This window comes from Chaetura pelagica, unplaced genomic scaffold (genome assembly GCF_000747805.2).
Source record: "Chaetura pelagica isolate M959 unplaced genomic scaffold, ChaPel_1.0 scaffold634, whole genome shotgun sequence".
Lineage (NCBI taxonomy): Eukaryota > Metazoa > Chordata > Aves > Apodiformes > Apodidae > Chaetura > Chaetura pelagica.
In genome coordinates this window covers 443,420-453,245 of record NW_009953085.1, presented here as the reverse complement: position 1 = coordinate 453,245, position 9,826 = coordinate 443,420, and positions in this window count along the sequence as shown.

Sequence of the window (9,826 nt, the reverse complement as noted above, 5' to 3'; positions counted from 1 at the left end):
GGGATTTAGAATTTGTTGAAATTTGTTGCATTAAGAAATGGTAGGAAAAAAACCCCAACAAACAGGATAGAACTTATGTTAAGACATTATTAAGCTGTTTCTTGACTGAAAAGACACCCATTGTTCTCTTTTGGTGAAAGCTTCTAACCAGCATCTTTTTAGACAGAATCCTGCATCTTCAAACATAGGAGAGACCATAACAGCAGACAAATTCGAAGTTCATCTTACCTGCAAGTGTTGAGCCAGGAGACAAGGGTCTCTGTCCACTCTTTTTTCCCAGATGATGCTTTTGATTACTTCTGTCTTAGCAACTTGTTACAGTTGCTATCACACAGTTCTTTTTCACATAGTCATACATACAGATGCAGTAAGACATGTCTTCACTGTTGTTTTAGAGGCAGAACTTAGGCACCTCCAGCCAATGCTGTTTGGTATTATGATTCAGTCAGTGTGATATAACAAAGTACTCTTTGCTTAGCTGCAGAAATGAGCCATGGTGTGTGACTTGTTGCAGCTCTCAGGCAGTAGAGATTATTTTAAGCCACTTTCATCTAACCTCTACATTAGCAAGAGCAGGCAAGGTCAGTTATTGTGACTCAGCTGATACGCAGTAACATGGTCACATGCCTCAGCTCTTGATTTATTTACTGATCGGATTTCTTTTGTTGTTTTCTGACATTTGCTAAAACGGGACTTCATAGAGGATGAGTGATACCATCTGTGGAGATTAAGGAAGAGTGGGCAACATCAGTCAACTATAACTGAGTCTTTGCTGATAAACATCTTAATATTATCTTAAGGAACAGCCTGCAAACAGTCCCTGAGGTCTACTGCAAAAACCTGCACAACAATCCAACCCCCATAACCCAAGCCAATAACAGAAAAAAGCTGGATGTCCCTATCTATAATGATTGTCTTGGATCCAGTAGTTGATAACCTTTATGTGTGCACCATAGCAGGCATAGCTTGGAAATTATGAGTAATTGACCATGATTCTCTGGGGACATGGAGCCTGCTTTTGCACAGTACAGGTTTCCTGTCAAAGAGCCCTTCTTGACTCTTTTGCAGTCTGACTTTTAGCCATTTCCCTATTGCCTCTTCTCTTTGTTCTCCTCTCTGCCTTCAGAGACAAACGGGTGGTTTTCTGAAACTTGATCTAGCACTTAAGACCTATTTTGTCCACCCAGGCTGCAGGTTCTCAGCAATTCTTCACTTTTATGTCCTTTCTTGAGACTAATGTATCTGTTCTCCCTGCCCTGGCTTCCAGCTGTAAGCCTAACTTGTATATGGTTGCCCACATACTGGTCAGCTACACTTTCATTAGATTTTAGAAGTAACCAGAAAAATGTCACTTGATGTGTTTTTAGTTTTTAAAGCCTCCTATCATAAAACCTGACTGCAGCCATGTTAATTAATTTTCCAGTGCATTGCCTATAAATGTAATTATCAAGAAAAAAAGTCACTATAAGATGTTGAACATTTGAATTCATGGCAGATTTTATGTAAATTTGAAAGTATTACTGGGGAATGATAAATAGTATCAATTCACTTTAAAATTCTCCTTTCTCTTGTGTGGCCAAAACAGGTAATCTTGCCCTCTTCACTCAACTCAAGATACATGTGCTTCATGGTCTCTGTATAGATGCATGGATATTACTATAAACTAATTTTACCTCCACAATAAACAAATGCAAACTGAAGTCTTCAATGTGAGCTGCCTATATATACTTTTCCAGTTAGAAAATCAGAATGTTTAGGAATCCTGAATTTCCAGCCCACCACCCTTCCACCCCTGATTTGTACCATTCTGGACTACAAATTGGGGGTAGAAGCTGTACAGCCTTTAAGAACCTTTATACCACATTGGGACTGGAACTGGCAAGGGACCAAGTTAAGCACCAGCAGGAGCCCTCTCAGGGTTTTTGTCTTGATCACAGTGCCACCGCTGCAGGAGTTCTGAGAAAACTGGCATTTCACTGTAAATGGCCCTTAAAATCTGTTGTGCTTTTGCACTGATTGCAGCTGTATAAGCTTCTAAATGAGCTTAGTTCTGTTTAAAAACTAAATCAACTTCTTCTGTGCTTTACCATGATACCTATTACTCAAAATAAAACCAGAACTTAAAATGGAAAAAGTTATTTATGAGCACTGTGAATTTTGACACAGGCAGTTAGCAAGCCTTTTCAGATCATTTGCAGTTCAGTTTTACTCTACGCGTTCAGGCTTAGCTAAGATGCATATGTTACTGTGTGTTATTTTATTCTCTGTAGCTTCTAAATGTAAACTGTCTTTGACTTGTTAATAAATAGGAGTTTCTGTCTCCTAAAAAGTCCCCTCTGAACAGGAAATAATTATGGTGAGTCAGCTTTATTGTGGCTCTAATCTTTGTTTTAGCAGAAGTGCTCTGCTCTTGTTACAGAACTAGATTTCTTTGTGTAATTATGATCATTGTGATCCTTATTTTTTTCCTAAATATGAATATATATCAAAACAAAATAAGCTCCTCAGTATCAAAAACTTGCTGCTATGGTAATAGCATAACTGTAGCCTAAGACAGTGGCTTTCTGCAGCCAGACATGATTGTGACTCACAGGTTCAGTGTGAGAAATGTTTCATTTTTTATTGCTGCAAATTATTTTTTTTTCCTGTTGTTAAGATCTGTTGTGTGTTTTTAGCTGATACGTTCAGAAAAAAAGGTTTATTTCATTTAGGATCCTTTAAAAAAACACAGCTGAATTGTCTTAGAATTAGCTCTTAAAGCCTAGTTCACCATTCATAGACAATCTATAATGCTGACTTTATTTAGTAGAATTGTATACAGATAAAATATTTGTTTCTCTGAAGTAACAGAGTAAGTAAGGATATTAATTTAGCTTCTCCTTTGTCTTGCTTGTATATTGTCAGGTATTAGGGTTCTGTTTCTATGGACATACTGCATTCTTTTCTAAAAAGTATTTATATCTTGCCAATGAAAATTCCTTATTGTTTTTCTTGGATAGTCAGTTGTGTGATGTTGTCTTTCCTCACTAAAATTATTTTAATACAGACACAAACAAGGGTGAAATTAAAATGTGATTTTTATTAATATGAATACATATGGTATTGAAGTAACTTTGATGTTGTAATTAAAATCAAATCTAATGACAGCAAATATAGCTATAAATATTTCACCAAAAAGTTTGCTTTAGCTGGAAGCAGCATGTTCCTTGTCTCATAGCTCCAGTAGAGGGAGTCACTAAAATCATAGCTGGTAAAATCAACTGCGACTTAATTGTGCCACAGGGACTTCAGTGCTGTGCTACGTCTGCTAAACCTATGGAGAATTATGCTGTGGGAGTAGCTGGATGGTTGTGGGTGGGGAGAATGCAAATGTTTTAATTAAAAAAAAACACTAGATTTCTTCTGCTCTTCAATAAAACAGAAGTGCTTTGTTTCAGGTTATGAAATAAGCTTTAGACACATAGTTTTATGTTTCTGATATCACTTGTAAAACTGCAATGGCATATATGAATTGTGTTTTTTGTATGGTTGTATGCCCTTTCCCCCCCCCCCCCATTGATGTATGTGCACTTGTACATGTCAAAATGTAAACAAACAAGTATATGATCATTGCCAACATATTTTAAATTGCTTAGGTAGAAAAAATGTACATCCTTTATTAGTTGATAAAACAAATCATTCTTTTCAGTACAAATTTGATTAGAATATTTACTCAAAGTATGTATCCTGTAAGTTATGGTATTATTAAGTTGCAGAATGAATTCTATTTATTTGAAATTTAATAAATTATTTGTTGACAAGGCTGACTAGGAATGTAGTTGTACCAAATGTGCAACAAGGATGAGATTATGCTATTTTTCTTATTATACTAATGCCATGAAAATAAAAGGATGCAGGGTATCCTGGAGGCTGTTTCAGTTTGTCTGTATGCAGGCCCTTTAAACTTAGAGCAATACATTTTGACTTTATGGCTGTCCTTAATCCTGCAAGTTTATGTTTGCATTTTGTAGCCAAACAATTGAATAGGAACTGTACTTTTTTTCTGGATGTAGTCACTAGCTCCAAAATAGTGGAGAATACATGCCATATGTAGCATTCAGCAAAATTGCTTCTGCTAAGAAGATTACTGAAATAGATTTTGTTTGAGATCCTGGTAAGTGATAATGTTTTCCTCAGTAATATCTAGGACTGAAATAGCTGATTTGAGATGGTTCCTTAAGATTTATGGATTCATATAGACAGGAAGTAATGCTTTAAATTGAGTTTTGCACCTATTCTAAGGAAACATTTTCTGTCAAAGTTGTTTTTACCAACTGCACATGTGTCACTGGAAAGCTGGCATTAAATCAGCACGTAGGTTGCAGACATTAAAATTGCTTTTAGAAAAATATGGTGTAAGCATAAAGCCAAAGCAAAACTTTGTAGCTCTGACAGGGAGGGCCATCCATCTACATGGCACAGTATTGATTGCAAATTGAGTACACAGGAATTTATATTGACACTTTATCTGCTAATCCTCAGTTGAAGTAAATGGACAGTAATAGTGCAAGCAGTGTAAGACTGGGCCTTTACAAGAAAAAGCCATTTGGCATATGTGATGTTTAAATTAAATATTCTGATATTCTAATAAAGCACATGTTATTTAAATTAAACATTCTGATAAAATTATATTTAAAACCCCACAAAAGTGCTTGATTCTTCCTTCATATTTGTTAATGGTTACAGGTAATTTCAGACATGACAAGGGATCAGAAAAAAAGTACAAAGTATAAGCTCAGTGCTGGTCCCAAAGTACTGTTAAAAAGATTACTTATCACATAGTATTTGGATAACAGGGAAACATGTAAGAAGTTCATAATCTGACTCACTGCATTAGCAATTAGTGTTCATATGTTGGATTTTTTACTTTTTCAGCTAAGAATAATGATCAACTTTGAGGTCACAGAACAATCTAGTATAATAATCCTCCCTTGAAATGATTTTTATTTGCATATTGTAATAAAAATGTTTCTAACTTCATGCATCACAAACACTGGACAAGAGAACCCAGTTAAGAGTTAATTATCTATTTTTCAATAGTTTTATACCAATCATATTTCAAAGCAAATGAATACAACATGAGATCACACAAGCCAAGTATCACATGTATAATAAATACAGTAAAGGTAGGTCTAGTCAAGTGCTTTTTCTCAGCTTTGGAACTTCATCAGTTTTCAGGAGGGGCACAGATTCTTAGAGAGCAAATAGACACCTGACAATAAGCTCATTTTTCTCAATTAACTTGCCAGGACAGCTTAGATAGTCCCCAGACACCAGTCCTCCACTCTGCTGGCAACTACTGTTGCAATCAACCACCTGTCAAAATGCAAGATTACCCAAACCTGTATTGATCCCAGCAGAGTAATTTGCAAGTTTCCTGTTGCTGAAAGTTTGTCAGATAAAAAGGTCTGTACCAAGGTTGGCTGTCCCTGTAGTCAGTAGATTTCTGATCTCCAGCCTGACTGCAGTTTGAATGATTTCTATCAGTGATATGGAAGATTTTTCTGCTTTCTAATAGCATTTTATATATTTGAAGTTTGAATTTTTTTTTGTAATTGTGCAGTTTATCATTCCTGCCTGCCACAGTATTAGCAAATAACTAGGTGACGGATGCCCTGTTATTCCCCCAGGACAAGATGAGGGGAATAAGGGAGAGAGACTTAAAGCCTCGAACTGGATTCAGATATCACCAAATGAATTTTTTTTATTACTAAATATATGTGTGTGTGTGTGTACACAGCACATGTATTTGCACATCTAACATTGGAAAAAACTTGGAAGAGTCATAAATTAAGCCCACTCCTAATACTGAGAATCCAGCCATACTGTTTTGGTTCCTATAGACCTTGTTTCTTAGGGAAACTGTGTGATTTGCCAATTCTTTTGCAGTGTCAGTTATTCAGTATTTTCCCTTAAAACACGGGCAACTATCAACATTGCTTTGTTTTTCTAATTGACCTGTGTAGTTGCAGTAATGGCATACTAGAATTTTATGGAATATTTAATGCAAAAGGTTGACTTCGTCACTGATAGACACTTCAGATACATTTTTAGTGTGAACAAGCCATCACAGGATGTACATAAGAACAAAATTTTACCTCCCTTCCAAAACCACCTTTCAAAGTATTCATGCAAATACTGCCAAATTTATCAGATGCAGTGAAGCCCACCTTTAAACAAAGAAAGGGAGGAAAACATTAGGACTCTTGCAGAGACACGCAAGTGTGGCACTATAGAGACACAACAGAAGTTAGAAAATTTTGATTATGCCAGCAGGCTTTGGATTAAGCCTTATATGGGTGAAAATGCCATCATGAAGAAATCTGCACATAAATCAAGCTGTTTAGGGGAGAAAGAGATGGAATATGCAGAGTTCTTCCCAATATAATGCAACATCAGCAGTGACCATCAGAGTCTATCACTGAATACTGAAATCCATTAGACACTCTTGATGCCAACCACAGTGCCAATTCTCCAGCAAGAAATGACCCAACTGTCATACCCCAGCACAAACTACTGCCTTGCCTGCACACTGGAGTTCCTCTGCATCTGCAACATCACTTGTTTGCACTTTTGTTTGCTTCTCTGTAACTGCACTTCTTGGATTGTATATTCCCTTCTCTGGACTTAAGTCTCAATATAGTGCAAGTATAATAAGAAACCTGTTATCTTCTTATATGTGATGCAAACACATGAAAATTTCAAATAACTTGAGGAGCCACATGGCCCATTTTTTGCCTTCAGGAGGAGCTACTGCTTCTGTATTGGGAGAGCTGTGTCTTAATAGTTTCTAGTTCTGCTGTTTCTTTTCTGAGCTTCCATGCACATCTTTGCAGCAGCGTCCTCTGACTGGTGACAAGCACACAGGGTGGGAAACAGCACATGGGGAAAAATATGCACTGCTCCTGCTCCTTAGCAGGATGACAGTAAGCATGTAATAGTTGCATTGCTTAGTGATGAACCCAACTGTAATAAATGCCTATGTTTTTCTTATATGGTGGTTGATTGCATGAATGCTAAAAGGAGCTCTCAGCTTCCAGATCCAGACAGATACACATGAAGAAGAAAAGAAAGGAAGAAAACAAGCATATCTCTGATGGACACTGTAGAAATAAACCTAGTTGTATTGGCATAATTTACACTATGCTCCTAGCATAAACATCTGCTATACTACTAAACAAATTGCTTTTAGCATACAGTCCACAGATCCTTGGATAAACCTAGTTGTATTGGCATAATTTACACTGTGCTCCTAGCATAAACATTCACAAAATCCAAAGAAGAAAGCACAGTGTTGTCAGGAAGCTTAAATTCATCATACAAGTGTCAACAAATCAGAGAGGGCTGAAAACCCTCCTGTCTAAAATAATTCCAATTGCTTCAAGTGCAAACAGGACTTAATCCTTGTAGATTATGCTGCCCTGAACCAGCCCTCTGCAGAAGAGCTGATGGAAAGAATGGAGGGCATAGAAGATGAGGAGGATCTGTGCACTGAAACCCTGCTGTCTGATCTCACCGTGGGAAGGTGGGGTCATAATTTAATGCAGGAAAAGGATGAGGAAACTGGCATCGGTGAAGAAGAGAGAAAACGATCCCAACCAAAGCACTGAGGAGTGCTGTTGCTGCTGCGAGGGTGACAATCCTGCTGTCATAGAAGAGAATGCTGGATTCCACTCTGAGAGCTGCAGTGAGGCAGAAGAGCCAACCCAAAAGAACCTGTCTGTAGAGTCTACAAATGAAAATATATCACTGAAAAAGCAAAAAACCAGAGATGTAGATGAAACAGGCACACAGAGAAAGCACAACATGAAAGGACTTGAGTAATAGTGTCATTGACAGGCTCTTGTTCTGTTTTCCCTTTGCAGCAGGAGCAGGAGGAGGGGGCTGCCCTGGCCCTTTGCTCTGCAGCAGAGCCTGGTCACTGCCCAGGTGCCAGAGCAGGTCAGCCAGCCTGGACAGGGGGTCCCAGCCCTCCCTCTGCCTGCTGCAGAGGCGGTGCCCCCAGCTGTGAGGCTGGGAGACTGGGCTCTTTACCAGAAGCTTGTGCTACTGGTCCCAGCCCCTTGGTGGGAGGGAGGACCCCAGTCTGTGGCAGAATTCTGGCCCTGGCCACTGCTTTTGGAAGGCAGCTTCTCAGCCAAGTCACTGTCCTCCTGCAACTTTTGCAGAAGCTTCTGGCAGTCCTGCACCCACAAGGACCAATGACAGAGGGGATATTCCACAGAGCTGACAGTGAGACCACCTGCTGGGGGCTGAGGGAGGCCCTGGACTGCAGCATAGACCTTGACCTGGTAAACTGGCCTGCACTGCTGGTGGCTGTCATCTTGAAGGTGAACACTTCCCACCTGAAGCCTTCCTGGACCATCAGAGCTTGGCTGCTTGGAGGTCTCTGGCAGACTCTTCCTCCATTAATGGCTGGTGGGGTAATGATATGTTGTTCTTTAGGAAAAATGTTACAGCAGCTGGCTTGTGAATTGATGGAGTAAATTCCTTGGGAGAGCTAGGGATTTCTTATCATTAAAAGTTTTAAAGTATAATTGAGACAGGCTAATTCCACAATGGCTCCTTCTGTCCTCCTTCTCTTATGGTTGTAAATAAATGGTTTACCAAAAATTCAGTATCAGGATTAATATATGGAAATTCCAGTATTTCAAATTGTTTAATAGTCCATATATATTTTTGAAACTAGAAAGTTTGAAAATTTGCTCCTTTTTCTAACTGAACTTCAATTTTGGGATCTGGGAAAACTTTATTATTCTATTTTATTTCTTTGCCTTTCTTTTGTATTCAGTACAATATGAAGTAATCTAGTGAAGCTCATCCATACAGAACTTTTTCCTGCTATGGAAACTAGGCAGTACCTTTAATTCCTTGTGAAACTTGATTTTCCAGGACATCAAGGTTCAGAGGGGACCTGCCTAAACTTTTGAGAATTGCTCATTGAAATGTCTACATAGAATAATAATGTAGGCTTTCTCTGTTGTATAGCAGTGTGGTGCTTGGCATATTCCAAGAATGCCTTTTCTAAAAATGAGACTCAATCCATATTTGCATCAAAAGCCTTTATTTGTTAAGTAAATAAAATTACACATCCTTTTGCAGTAAAAGATCTCAAAACATTCCAAAGGTGGCTAATACAATTTTGTATTTCTGTGTTCATAATTTTACATATGAGGAGTAAAAGGCCAAATATTTGAATCTGGCTTTGATCCATGGTCACACAGGAAAGCAGTGTCAGCCCACCTTACTCTCAGCCTGAGGATGTCTTTAACTGTGCTTCCTACGGCTTCTGCAACACAGAAGTAATGCTCTAGTCATTAAGGCTGCTTAGAATCATAGAGTTTCTTTTGCCAAAAGCAGAGCAGCACTGTTGCAACTGAGCTGTCCATATGCTCTTAGTTGTATTCTGGCACTCCTTTTCAAAATCATTCCCTGATGTTTGTGTGTTTTGATGAAGCTATTTTTGAACAGAACAACAGCTCTTTCAGTGTAAAGAACAAAAAGGGCTTTCTGTTGAAAGAGCTGTGGATTGTTTTTCAAGCACCATTTTTTAATGTGGTGGGGTTTGTTGGGGTTTTTTGTTTGTTTTGTTGTTGTTACGAAACAGAAATGTAGCTGTCACTAGAATCCAAAACCTACAGCCAGTACCTGTATTTCACAAGTAAAAGTGTAGGGGATTTTTTCTTTCTTTCTTTTTTTTTTTTTTTTACAAATATTATTTTTTAAACAAAAATATGTTTGTATTTACCTGGAGTTTATCTGTTACTCACAAAACCAGAACTGACCA